Source organism: Sinocyclocheilus rhinocerous, unplaced genomic scaffold, assembly GCF_001515625.1.
Source record: "Sinocyclocheilus rhinocerous isolate Xijiao unplaced genomic scaffold, SAMN03320098_v1.1 scaffold493, whole genome shotgun sequence".
Taxonomy (NCBI): domain Eukaryota; kingdom Metazoa; phylum Chordata; class Actinopteri; order Cypriniformes; family Cyprinidae; genus Sinocyclocheilus; species Sinocyclocheilus rhinocerous.
Genome location: NW_015626376.1, coordinates 447697 through 461727, shown reverse-complemented (window position 1 = coordinate 461727; position 14031 = coordinate 447697). Strand labels below are relative to the sequence as shown.

At 32.4% G+C, this 14031-nt stretch overlaps 1 protein-coding gene across 3 annotated transcripts in view; it reads left to right on the top strand.

The window, feature by feature from the left end:
• Positions 1-2881: 2881 nt before the first annotated feature.
• Positions 2882-14031, top strand: part of LOC107712520 (leucine-rich repeat-containing protein 2) — a 23477-nt gene continuing 12327 nt past the window's right edge. For all 3 annotated transcript variants that reach the window (XM_016517826.1, XM_016517817.1, XM_016517808.1), the window contains exon 1: positions 2882-2888. The gene's annotated coding sequence lies outside the window, so the exon portion shown is untranslated. The remainder of the gene's footprint in view (positions 2889-14031) is intronic.

Genomic DNA, 14031 nt, shown 5'->3' with positions numbered 1-14031 from the left:
ATTCTAAAAACTTCCAAGTTAGTTTTTCTCCATTTGCGCTCAAGATTACTTGCCATTAAAGCAAGTAACAGTGAGTAAAACAAAGGTAATGTGTGTGAATAGAGTATTAGCAATGTACGCGAGATTAGCGGCAACCACGCTGGCGATGCTAACGGGCTACAAGCTAATAGCGGACTCGGGAAATCAAAATAAAACTGATTGTTTTTGTTGTAGAATTCGATAGGGGATATATTCATACGTTATTGAAAAGGAAATTATGGTGTATAACATTGATTTTAAGATAAAGAATTAACTTGACGCAGCAGCAGCAAACAGGAAGTGACGTCCCTGTTTGATGTGTCCTAACATTTATATAACTGTTAAAAGACATCAGTGAAAGTTGTGAGAATGCTCCCTGTTCGCTGGATTATGCTATTATCTTGATTGATGAATGTTTAAGTATTTACTGGAAAACAAGACAGAAATACTGAGAAAGATATTTAATTTTTGCAGTGTAATGCAGCTTGAATCACATCTAAAGACGCAGTAGGGACAAACGCAGCTGTGAACACTGCAAACTAGTGAAGTTATTACTGTAAACAGCTGATGACAGCCTCATGTTCACATGTACAGCCGGAGATTCATGCACAGCTCAGGACTCCCAACAATCAGAGCAAACGGTGTCAGCAGCAGCATTCACACCTGATATCCATTACATCATGTATTTTTAAGGTGGAAAACATCTTGCATATGTTGTAAAGGACCATCACATCCAAAATAACCTCTCTAATCATCAAGTGACAGACACATTAAAACACGTGTCTCAGAGCTCAGTCTTCACAGAGGAAGCAGAGGTGACATCTCTCACGTTTGTCAATGCACAGAAATCTTAAACCAGCATTAATTGCTTCACAGTTATATTTTTGTCAAGCGGAATGAATCCGATCTGATTGCAGAGTATTAAAGTGTAGTTTATATGAACCTGAAATGCTGCAATCAGATTCACATATTCGTTTAAATGTGCATTACTTCATGCAAACCAAACATCAGCACATGTGCAGTTCACAACCGGAGATGGAAAGAAAACAAACAAACAAAAAAATTAATAAATGTAATTGGAACTTATTTCACAGGTTGTACTTTTTTTTTTTTGCAAAAATATTTTTTTTCCCTCAGAATTCTGTTTAGCCTATAATTCAGTTTTTTTGTTTGTTTTTGTCACAGAATTTCAGAAAAAAGACCTTCGCCCCTCAGAATTGTGAGATATAAACTCACAATTGCAAGACAATGCATTGCAATTTTCTTTCACATTTTTTTAACAGCATGGTGAAAACAAGCTTCCATAAAAAAAGAAAGTTGACTTATATGTAGAAGAACTTTTTAGCAAATATTCAGATGAAAATAAACACAGTACACACATAAAATGTAAGCTTCACGGCACTGTGCATGTGTGCAATATATTTTACAATCCAATAAGAGAGTCATATTCAAGCATTTACATGCTTATTTTTTCTTGTTGAACTGATTATTTCATATCTGCAGCATGCCTTCAATTGTAATTTCATTCAGATTGACTGGTGTTTATATGAAGGCTTTTCAGTCCAAATGAGCCATGAATCCAATTATAAACCGATTATTTAAATGCATGTAAACGTAAATTTTTCATTTGTAATCTAGCTCATGCTTTTCTTGGCAAATCTTGTTTTCATCCTCATTTTGTGCTAATAAAAATATGTTCCCGTTAAAATATGAAAACATTATTTCTGAATGTTCAAAACATCCAGTTTTTAAAATGTTTAACTTTTTTATATACATTCATCCGAATGTTAAGGGAACATTCCATTTAAGGGAACGTTACTTTTGAATGTTCTCTAAACGTTCTGAAACAAGTCGTAACATTTAAATGAACATCCAACTGAAACATTTCAGAAATAAAATGTTTCATGAATGATGTATAAATAAGGTTTATGTGCTAACATTTTGAGAACATTATTAAAGACCAGATAACTCCTTAGCTGAGACAAATATGTTTTAAGAACATTTTGCCAAAGTTTCTTTAACTTATAAAAACATTATTAAATTTTTTTTTTTTTAATCCAGTTTTAAAAACATTTTGTCATGGTTAAACATATGCACAGACATTATGGGAATGTTCTTTTTGAGTGTTCTATTTACATTTTGAAATAAGGAGTAATGTTAGACTAACTAAAATGTTCCATAGATGATGTTTGCATGCCAATGTTTTGAGAACATTAAAGACCAGATAACTTTGACCGAACATTTCTAGAAGAACGTTTGTTCGTAACTTTGCCAGAACGTTCTGAGTCTGTTCCCTGTGGCTGTGGATTAGAGTGTGTGCTAAACGAATAACTGTAGTGTTAGAGACAGTGCTGGCCTCGGATCTATTGTTCGCTCACATTACGGCACATTAACACCTGCTCAATTTCTTGCCCTTTTACACAAGGCCAAATGTATCTGGAGAATCTGGGTGTGCTACAAAGCCGATCACACATGTGTGAGATTCGATGTCTTCTGGACGTGATTTCTGCTGAGCTCCAGGTCTTAACCAACGCTGGCCTGAGCTCTATTTTAGTCTCAGCAGTGTGTAATTATGATATAAGACACTAATGCTGCTTAAGACATCAGTCACAGCTGCACAGGCGGCCTGACTCATTGTTCTAAAATTAACTTTGCTGTATGCTTGTTTTTTGAACCTGCATTGATGATATTAAAGCCCAACATGTGATGCAGGCTCAGGAGAGCTGGCTTATCTCAGTGTGATGTAAACGTCTTAACCACATTAACTTCAGCTTTAACCGGACACATTAACTGGTTAACAGGGAACGTTCTGGCAAAGTTGTTTACATTTTTCCAGTAACATTAATAGAATGTTCGTTCAAAGTTCTCTGGTGTTTATTCATGTCCTTACAACATTGGCACAAAAACATTATTTATACACGGTTCATTGGAATGTTTTATTTCTTAAACGTTTTAGTTGGTTGTTAATAGAATTGTTACTTTTCAGAACGTTCAAAAGTAACTCTCGCATTCTTTTTGCACAAACATTAAATAGCTTAATAAGAGCATTATCAAATGTTCTTAGGACGTATTTTTAAAAAGCTGGTTCTAGACTTCAATACATGATTGATATTTTCACCCCAAAAATGAAAATTTTGTCATTTACTCACCTTCATGTTCCAATCCTGTATGCATTTCTTTCTTCTGCAGAAACACAAAAAATACATTTCCATTCCCATTGACTCCCATTGTATTTTTAGCCATATAATGGAAATCAATGGGAACGGAAACGGTTTGGTTACCATAATTTGTGTTCCACAGAGCAAAGAAAGTCATACAGGTTTGGAACGATACGAGGATGAGTAAATAATGACAGAATGATCATTTCTGGGTGAACTAACTCTTTAAAAACCGTTAATGCTCTAATGCAAATTTTGGTCTTTGTTTCTATTAAAGAATATTAAATGATATTAAAGAAGATCAAACGAATCATATTTACGTTTATGCATTTAGCAGACCCTTTTTGAAGGAACAGAAGCAGTCAGCAACATTAAAGCTCAGTTATAAAAGCTTGTTTCTGCCACAGAATAAATAAACAAGGTATTGGGACTTTTTCTCTCACAATTCTCACAATGCATTTCTGAGAAAAGAAGTTGGAATTGTGAGACACAAACTCGGAATTCTTAGAAAAGTCCAAATTGTTTGAAAAGGTTTGAATTGGGGAGATAAAAAGTTGCAGTTAAACTCAGAATTCTAAGAAAAAAGTTGCAACTGCGAAATGTAAACTTTAATTCAGAGAAAAAGTCAGATTATGAAGTGTAGTCACAATTCTAAGGAAAGAGACAGATGTGTTCTCAGAATTCTGAGAAACAACGCCTGAATTGTGAGATAAAGAGTCGCAGTTACCTTTTTCATTCTGTGGTGGAAACGTGCTTCCATAGTTTAATCTCTCTTGTGCTTTCTATGTCTGTTTAAATCATAAAGTGATCAAATTAAACACTCACACTGAACACAGCCAAGAATCGCTCTCTGCATGAAGCCTGACGCTGAAATCATTGGCATGGAGATAAGATTAGAAAGCATACAAACAGAGATGCTCGCCAGCTTTAGCAAGTTAGCCAGATATCAGATGATCTGCTTCCAGCTCACACACACTGCACTGACCTTCAGAGAGAGAGAGAGAAATGCTGAAGTACATCCTACACATGGTGGCTCGTTACATCTCCAGGTGCATTATGGGTCAGTGAGGGAGACTGTATTGATGAGCAGACACTTAAAAACAATCTGCGTCTAGATGCATTTATTGCTTTATTTACATGTATGCATTTGGCAGACGCTTTTATCCAAAGCAACTTACAATGCATGCAAGATATACATTTGATCAGTTCATGCATTCTCTTGAAATCGAACCCATGACCTTGGCGTTGCAAGCGCTGTCATCTACGGTTTGAAAAACAACTGGAAACGTTCCTATAACGTTTTTTAAAGGTTAGCCTACGTAAATGTCAAGGCAAACATTCTTAAAGTAATGTTTATGGAATATTCTTAATATTTGATCTATGTTTTTGCAATGTTGAGAGGAAACATTCTTAGAACAATGTTCTCGCAACATCCTTATGATGTTATTTGTAACATTCTTCAGTAACAACAATTTAATATTCTCATAATGGTTTCAAAATGATCGAATGTTTCATTCAACTAAGAAGAAACATTCTTAATGCATTATAGGAATAGATATTTTGGACATTTAAAAACATTCAGAAATAACTGTTTTCATAACGGTTTATAAATAATAACCAAGAAAAAATGCTCTTTAAATACAAACATTTGTGTTTTAGATGCTTTAGAACAATTACATTTAACAATTAACATTTTCAAAATATAGAATAGAATGTTTCTCTAATATTTACATAACCAAGAAAAAAAAAAGTTCTTGAAGTATTTAAAAAAATGGGTGTTTTAGACACTGAGAGAATGTTCAGATAATATTTTCAAAATTGTAGAATGTAATGTTCCTCTAATGTTCACATAACCAAGAAAAAACATTCAGAAATACTGTTTTCATGACTGTTTCAAAATGATCAAATGTAATGTTGCCGTGACGCTCACATAACCAAGAAGAAACGTTCTTTAGATGTAAATGCATACGGAGAGAACATTCAAATGTAACGTTCTCGTAACATTTCCAAAATGTCAAAATGGAATGTTCTCCTAACGTTCACATAACCAAGAAACAACGTTCTTAATATATTAAAAGAACTGGACAGTTTGAATGTTTAAAAACATTCAGAATAAAATGTTCATAATGTTTTCAAAAATTATAAAATGGATTGTTCCTCAAATATTCACATAACCATGACATAACTTTAAATATAATAAATGGGTGATTTATCCAAGTTTCTATTTCTACTTCAGCTGATTGTATTTAGGCTTCAAAATTCATAAAAGCTGTGTTCATTAATGATGATCATGATGAATAAAATGTGTAAGAATCATAAACTTCTGTTGGTCACAGAGCTGATTTTCTGCAATATTTCAAAATAGAAAAATTGTGCTGGGTTTTTGTGAGGGAAGCAGGGTGATTAAAAACTACAAAAAAAGACATCTTCTGAGCCACTTAACAGTGTGCTTCCTGTTGAGTGTCTTCACTTGACCAATACTGCACTCTGCTGCTCAGTCTGGGATTTATTTAATGTTATAAACACTGATCTGGGATTGATTTAATTCTATATTATGTTACTTCTTTCTCTTAATCATTTATATTTTGGGACAGAGACAAAACAGTTCATATAACGCATGTTGAGCCTATAGTGGGGCATGTTGTCACAGTATATGGGGTAAGTTGTCACAATGTGAACCATTAAAGAAAATATTTTTGGCTATTCAGCTAAATTGCAGAAATATGTATAATGAGACTGCTAAACTCACCGCTATATAACTCAAAACCTAACAACCTCAGTGACAACTAGCCCCGGTCTCCTGTATATTTGATCAGCAGTTGTGCGTATATAATGATATAATGTCAGCTGCATCACAGCATCATGTGTATGATAAAAATACACTAATCGAACATCAAATCACTGCATATGGAAGACAAATGATGCAGATAATTCAATATCAGACCTCACAGCTAATATATAAACCAAATGTAATTGACAAGTTTGCCTACTTTGTAACATGTTTTGTAACAGTCTGTTTTCATTGTATATAATTATAACGTTATGTAAAAGTTACAAAAACGTTTCTTACAACGTGCTCCTACCTTTTTATTTTACCCAAAAAATAACGTTATTTGAAGATTTAGTTGCAATAGAACGTTAAAATGTTCAGTGTTCTTGTTGTGAATAGAACAATATTTAAAAATTGCAAAAACGTTTCTTAAACGTACTAATTTTATTTTCATACATTAAGAATGTTAAATGTCCAGTTTTCTTGTTGGGATTATAAAGTTGTTTAAACGTTCCAAAAACCTTTCTTAAATGTTCTACTAATTTTATTTTCTCCAGTGTTGGGGAAAGTTACTTTTAAAAAGTAATGCATTTATTGCGTTCCTCCCTAAAAAAGTAACTAAGTGCGTTACTTTGTTACTTTTTATGGAAAGTAATGCGTTACATTACTTTTTCTCACCTGGGCTGGGCTTGTTTGAGCAAAACACTCTTATTTCAGCAATTTAAAAAAAAAACATGTTTATCTAAAGTCAGTAAATAAAGAAAAAAAAATTATGAGGTTAATAAAATTACTTATCTGATTACTTAACTCACTTTACTTGTAATGCATTTCCCTAACATGGATTTTCACCCAAAATATAACGTTATTTGAACATTTATTTTGGTGTGGTTCAATACTTGGATGGGTAAATAATAAAAGAATGATCATTTCTGGGTGAACTAACTCTTTAAAAACCGTTAATGCTCTAATGCAAATTTTGGTCTTTGTTTCTATTAAAGAATATTAAATGATATTAAAGAAGATCAAACGAATCATATTTACGTTTATGCATTTAGCAGACCCTTTTTGAAGGAACAGAAGCAGTCAGCAACATTAAAGCTCAGTTATAAAAGCTTGTTTCTGCCACAGAATAAATAAACAAGGTATTGGGACTTTTTCTCTCACAATTCTCACAATGCATTTCTGAGAAAAGAAGTTGGAATTGTGAGACACAAACTCGGAATTCTTAGAAAAGTCCAAATTGTTTGAAAAGGTTTGAATTGGGGAGATAAAAAGTTGCAGTTAAACTCAGAATTCTAAGAAAAAAGTTGCAACTGCGAAATGTAAACTTTAATTCAGAGAAAAAGTCAGATTATGAAGTGTAGTCACAATTCTAAGGAAAGAGACAGATGTGTTCTCAGAATTCTGAGAAACAACGCCTGAATTGTGAGATAAAGAGTCGCAGTTACCTTTTTCATTCTGTGGTGGAAACGTGCTTCCATAGTTTAATCTCTCTTGTGCTTTCTATGTCTGTTTAAATCATAAAGTGATCAAATTAAACACTCACACTGAACACAGCCAAGAATCGCTCTCTGCATGAAGCCTGACGCTGAAATCATTGGCATGGAGATAAGATTAGAAAGCATACAAACAGAGATGCTCGCCAGCTTTAGCAAGTTAGCCAGATATCAGATGATCTGCTTCCAGCTCACACACACTGCACTGACCTTCAGAGAGAGAGAGAGAAATGCTGAAGTACATCCTACACATGGTGGCTCGTTACATCTCCAGGTGCATTATGGGTCAGTGAGGGAGACTGTATTGATGAGCAGACACTTAAAAACAATCTGCGTCTAGATGCATTTATTGCTTTATTTACATGTATGCATTTGGCAGACGCTTTTATCCAAAGCAACTTACAATGCATGCAAGATATACATTTGATCAGTTCATGCATTCTCTTGAAATCGAACCCATGACCTTGGCGTTGCAAGCGCTGTCATCTACGGTTTGAAAAACAACTGGAAACGTTCCTATAACGTTTTTTAAAGGTTAGCCTACGTAAATGTCAAGGCAAACATTCTTAAAGTAATGTTTATGGAATATTCTTAATATTTGATCTATGTTTTTGCAATGTTGAGAGGAAACATTCTTAGAACAATGTTCTCGCAACATCCTTATGATGTTATTTGTAACATTCTTCAGTAACAACAATTTAATATTCTCATAATGGTTTCAAAATGATCGAATGTTTCATTCAACTAAGAAGAAACATTCTTAATGCATTATAGGAATAGATATTTTGGACATTTAAAAACATTCAGAAATAACTGTTTTCATAACGGTTTATAAATAATAACCAAGAAAAAATGCTCTTTAAATACAAACATTTGTGTTTTAGATGCTTTAGAACAATTACATTTAACAATTAACATTTTCAAAATATAGAATAGAATGTTTCTCTAATATTTACATAACCAAGAAAAAAAAAAGTTCTTGAAGTATTTAAAAAAATGGGTGTTTTAGACACTGAGAGAATGTTCAGATAATATTTTCAAAACTGTAGAATGTAATGTTCCTCTAATGTTCACATAACCAAGAAAAAACATTCAGAAATACTGTTTTCATGACTGTTTCAAAATGATCAAATGTAATGTTGCCGTGACGCTCACATAACCAAGAAGAAACGTTCTTTAGATGTAAATGCATACGGAGAGAACATTCAAATGTAACGTTCTCGTAACATTTCCAAAATGTCAAAATGGAATGTTCTCCTAACGTTCACATAACCAAGAAACAACGTTCTTAATATATTAAAAGAACTGGACAGTTTGAATGTTTAAAAACATTCAGAATAAAATGTTCATAATGTTTTCAAAAATTATAAAATGGATTGTTCCTCAAATATTCACATAACCATGACATAACTTTAAATATAATAAATGGGTGATTTATCCAAGTTTCTATTTCTACTTCAGCTGATTGTATTTAGGCTTCAAAATTCATAAAAGCTGTGTTCATTAATGATGATCATGATGAATAAAATGTGTAAGAATCATAAACTTCTGTTGGTCACAGAGCTGATTTTCTGCAATATTTCAAAATAGAAAAATTGTGCTGGGTTTTTGTGAGGGAAGCAGGGTGATTAAAAACTACAAAAAAAGACATCTTCTGAGCCACTTAACAGTGTGCTTCCTGTTGAGTGTCTTCACTTGACCAATACTGCACTCTGCTGCTCAGTCTGGGATTTATTTAATGTTATAAACACTGATCTGGGATTGATTTAATTCTATATTATGTTACTTCTTTCTCTTAATCATTTATATTTTGGGACAGAGACAAAACAGTTCATATAACGCATGTTGAGCCTATAGTGGGGCATGTTGTCACAGTATATGGGGTAAGTTGTCACAATGTGAACCATTAAAGAAAATATTTTTGGCTATTCAGCTAAATTGCAGAAATATGTATAATGAGACTGCTAAACTCACCGCTATATAACTCAAAACCTAACAACCTCAGTGACAACTAGCCCCGGTCTCCTGTATATTTGATCAGCAGTTGTGCGTATATAATGATATAATGTCAGCTGCATCACAGCATCATGTGTATGATAAAAATACACTAATCGAACATCAAATCACTGCATATGGAAGACAAATGATGCAGATAATTCAATATCAGACCTCACAGCTAATATATAAACCAAATGTAATTGACAAGTTTGCCTACTTTGTAACATGTTTTGTAACAGTCTGTTTTCATTGTATATAATTATAACGTTATGTAAAAGTTACAAAAACGTTTCTTACAACGTGCTCCTACCTTTTTATTTTACCCAAAAAATAACGTTATTTGAAGATTTAGTTGCAATAGAACGTTAAAATGTTCAGTGTTCTTGTTGTGAATAGAACAATATTTAAAAATTGCAAAAACGTTTCTTAAACGTACTAATTTTATTTTCATACATTAAGAATGTTAAATGTCCAGTTTTCTTGTTGGGATTATAAAGTTGTTTAAACGTTCCAAAAACCTTTCTTAAATGTTCTACTAATTTTATTTTCTCCAGTGTTGGGGAAAGTTACTTTTAAAAAGTAATGCATTTATTGCGTTCCTCCCTAAAAAAGTAACTAAGTGCGTTACTTTGTTACTTTTTATGGAAAGTAATGCGTTACATTACTTTTGCATTACTTTTTCTCACCTGGGCTGGGCTTGTTTGAGCAAAACACTCTTATTTCAGCAATTAAAAAAAAAAACATGTTTATCTAAAGTCAGTAAATAAAGAAAAAAAAATTATGAGGTTAATAAAATTACTTATCTGATTACTTAACTCACTTTACTTGTAATGCATTTCCCTAACATGGATTTTCACCCAAAATATAACGTTATTTGAACATTTATTTTTAACCCTATTGTCACATTTGTGTTGTTCACGGTCAAAAGTGACCGGACACCTGAAATGTAATTTTTTTAAATTTTCAGTAAAATCAATGCAATATATTTTTATTCCAACTTTTTTATTTTGTATTTTGAGAGAATCTCATGGTACTAATTAATATTTATGTAATAATTATGATACATTTTCTCCATTGAAAATAAATAAAAAAAACTTCAAAAATGTTCTGTTACTTTTCAATTATGGCAGTATTTCATGTTAAAATAGAGACAATGCCTTTAAAATCCATTTTTTAAAAGCAGATTAGTACCATCTGGTTGGAGTAAAAAAAATTAAAAAACTTCTGCAATTCTATGGTTTAGCCACTAGATTCCTATATAGCTCTATCTAAAAGGCTTATAAATTCTCTAGTTGTTTTTAGACATTTTTTTTTAAGTTGTGAATTTGGATACATATTTATACATATACATTCTCAAAGACAACTTTTTGTAAAGGTTTAGTTTTTTTTTTTTAAATGTTGATTTGAAATGTCAGTTTTTGCATAAATTTTACTACAGTCAAACCTGAACACAGAGAAAGACATTTTATTACAAATGACATCAAAGTTCAAAAAATATAACAAGAATGAACAGGAATGCTTTATCAGAGATAAATCAATATAACTTCAACCTCTTATTTGAGTCTTCTGACTCAATTTTGCCATATTGTTTCAGCCACACCAGTTCATTTGTGTGTGTTACTAGTGTGTTGTGTGTCTGTGAGTGTGTAAGTTTGTGTCTGTTTTGTACTTTATTTATTATGATATTTTAGAGCGTCACCCCTTCATTGCTGTGCACATTTTTTCTGCATCATGAATGATTTGTAGATTGCACAGAAATTCTCTGAATTCTCTGTATTTTCGTATTTCTGCATATTTCCAACGGCTGTCATTTTTGACCATGAACAACACAAGTATGACTATTTTTTTTTCCAACCATTTAGCTTTTTCGAATCAAGTCCACGATTTTTTTTTTGTGTGTGTGTGGTCACATAGCGACTGCCATAAAAGTCATAGAGTTTCATACCATTCCGATTAAGTAGCGATTTTTAAAATGTCAAAACATTTTTTTTTCCCGGTCTACAATGACCGAAGAACACCAGAGGGTTAATATTCCAAGAACGTTAAAATGTCCAGTTTTCTTGATTTGATAAGAACGTTATTTAAATGTTACAAAAAAATTTTTTTTGTACGTTCATCAAGTTCATTTTGAGAACATTGTTCAAAGAACGTTTTCTCAACATTATGAGAACATATATCAAATATTAATAAAGTTGTAAGAGTGTTCCATAAACTTTATGTTATCAATGTTTCGTCCTAACATTTATAGAACTTTGCAAAATGTTCCCCGTTAGCTACATTTGTCTCATTAATGAAGTTTGCATTTTCTATTTTCCTGTTTATCTCCGTGAAGCTGCTTTGAAACAATTTTGTATAAAGCGCTACAGAAATAAATGTGAATTGACAAATAAATAAAGACCACTGCATGTTTTCTGTGTGTGTGTGAGATGAGTCCGGAGCCGTGAGCGAGCGATAAATAATGTGTGTAATGAGACTCTACAGAAGGAAGGTCAACATGTGAAACATCTCAGAGGTCACGACCCTTCAGATAAAGGTCACACTTGGTTCATCTCAGGAACAGTAGGCTGTGTGTGCCTCTGTCTGCATATGTACTGAAGCTGTGCGTGTCATTTACGGATCAGCATGTGTGATAGCGAGGACAGACGCTGTAAAGACACGAGGCATCAAATCACACGCTGTAAAAATAGCAGCATGTTCACGCAGCCGTCTAAATACAGATGAGCTGTAAACAAGCAGCTGAACCTGGAAAGAAACGCAGAGGAGCTGCTACCAGCCACAGGTACGCAAAATCTGATTATTAACGAGCTGTTAATGAAGATTAGCAGCAAGCTAATCTAATATCCAGGCCGTGTTTGTAGTTCTGGGGTTAAACTGAGTGACTCTTCATGGGTTGGAGGTCAAACGGAGCCATCTATGATTAGTCCTCAAACAGACGAACGACAACAGAAGCTGCTAAACATCTGACCGCTGAGAAAAACAGCTTCTCGTTTCATAGTCAAATATGCAAATATGATCCTAATCAGTATTTTTTTTTATAAAGATTCTTAAATAAAGACACATTTGCTTGAGAAAAAACAATGACTTCAGATATGAAGCCTTGTTTACTGAAAAACTTATTAAAATTAAGTAAGTTTTTGCTTAAAACAACAACAAATATCTGCCAGTGGGGTCAGAAAAGTTCCGCTTAATTCAAAGGGAAAGCAAGATTATTTTTCTCAGTATTTATGTCTTGTTTTCCAATCGAAATAGCTAAATGCTCTTAAATCAAAATACATCTCACATAATGACGGAATGATAAATAGTTTGGTTTTCTGAAAAAATGCATCAAAATCACACAGATTTATGCTTAAAGGAGAAAACATCTGCCATATGGAGGACCAAACCTGCAGAAATTAAAAATAAATAAATAAGCAAATACATTTATTTTTGAGTTTAGCATTTCCTTAAACATTTTCCATTTGGCCACCAATTTATTTTATTTATTTGCCTATATTTCATCACACGTTTAATTATTTATATACGTATTTAAACAAGAATACATGTATGTATACACACATTTATTTATTTATTTGCGTATTTATTTATTTTTAATTTCTGCAGGTTTGGTCATACTGCCAATGGGGTCAGAAATAAAATAATATAATCTTAAAATAATCTTGGTTTTGCTTTGAATTAAGTTGCATTTTCAGACACTTGTTTTAAGGAAAAACTCGCTTAATTTTAATGCATTTTTCAATAAACAAGACTTCCTATCTTCTGTCATTTTGCTTCTCTAGTAAATGTGTCTTGATTTAAGAAGCTTTAGATATTTGTACTGGAAAACAAGACAGAGCACAACCTAATAAACCAGAGGTCAGTGACGGAGGTGCAAACAGGGTTATGGAAGCGTCTTATCACAGATTTACAGTTTCTATTTTTAGTTTTGAGCAACATATTTTCAGATGATTTAATACGGTGCACTGGAATGAACTGTATTTTGCATTCACAACTGCTGCATGTTTTCAGCTTTCTGTGTATCATATGAAGCAAAAAAATAATGTAAAATGTTTATGATGGGTTCATCGTGAGAAATGCTCTGAGGAGCTTATTATGGGATGCAAGTTTAAGCTGAATTCACTGCGAAATATGATTTTCTTCCTCTGTATTTTTGTCTGGTTTTCCATGATAAATATCTAAACATTTTTAAGTCACGATACATTTACTTGAGATGCAAAACGACTTGAGATAAAAAGTCTTGTTTTCTGAAAAAAAAAAAAATAATAATAATAATCTATATTAAGCAAATTTATATTAAAAAAAAGAAAAAAAATATTTGCCAACTGGGCAAGAAAAATAAACTTTAAAGGAAAACACCCATACGGTAAAAAATATTTATTTTTTCTGGCCAAAATATATGTTAAATATGTTGTAAACACTGAAGCTCAATGACATATATATTTTTATATTGAATATATATATATTTTGTTTCAATCTTCATACACCAAAATATATTTCAAAATGTATTTCAGGTGCAAGAAAATACATAAATCCAATTATTTTTTAATAGATGCAAATGTGGAAGGATATCTATCTATCTATCTATCTATCTATC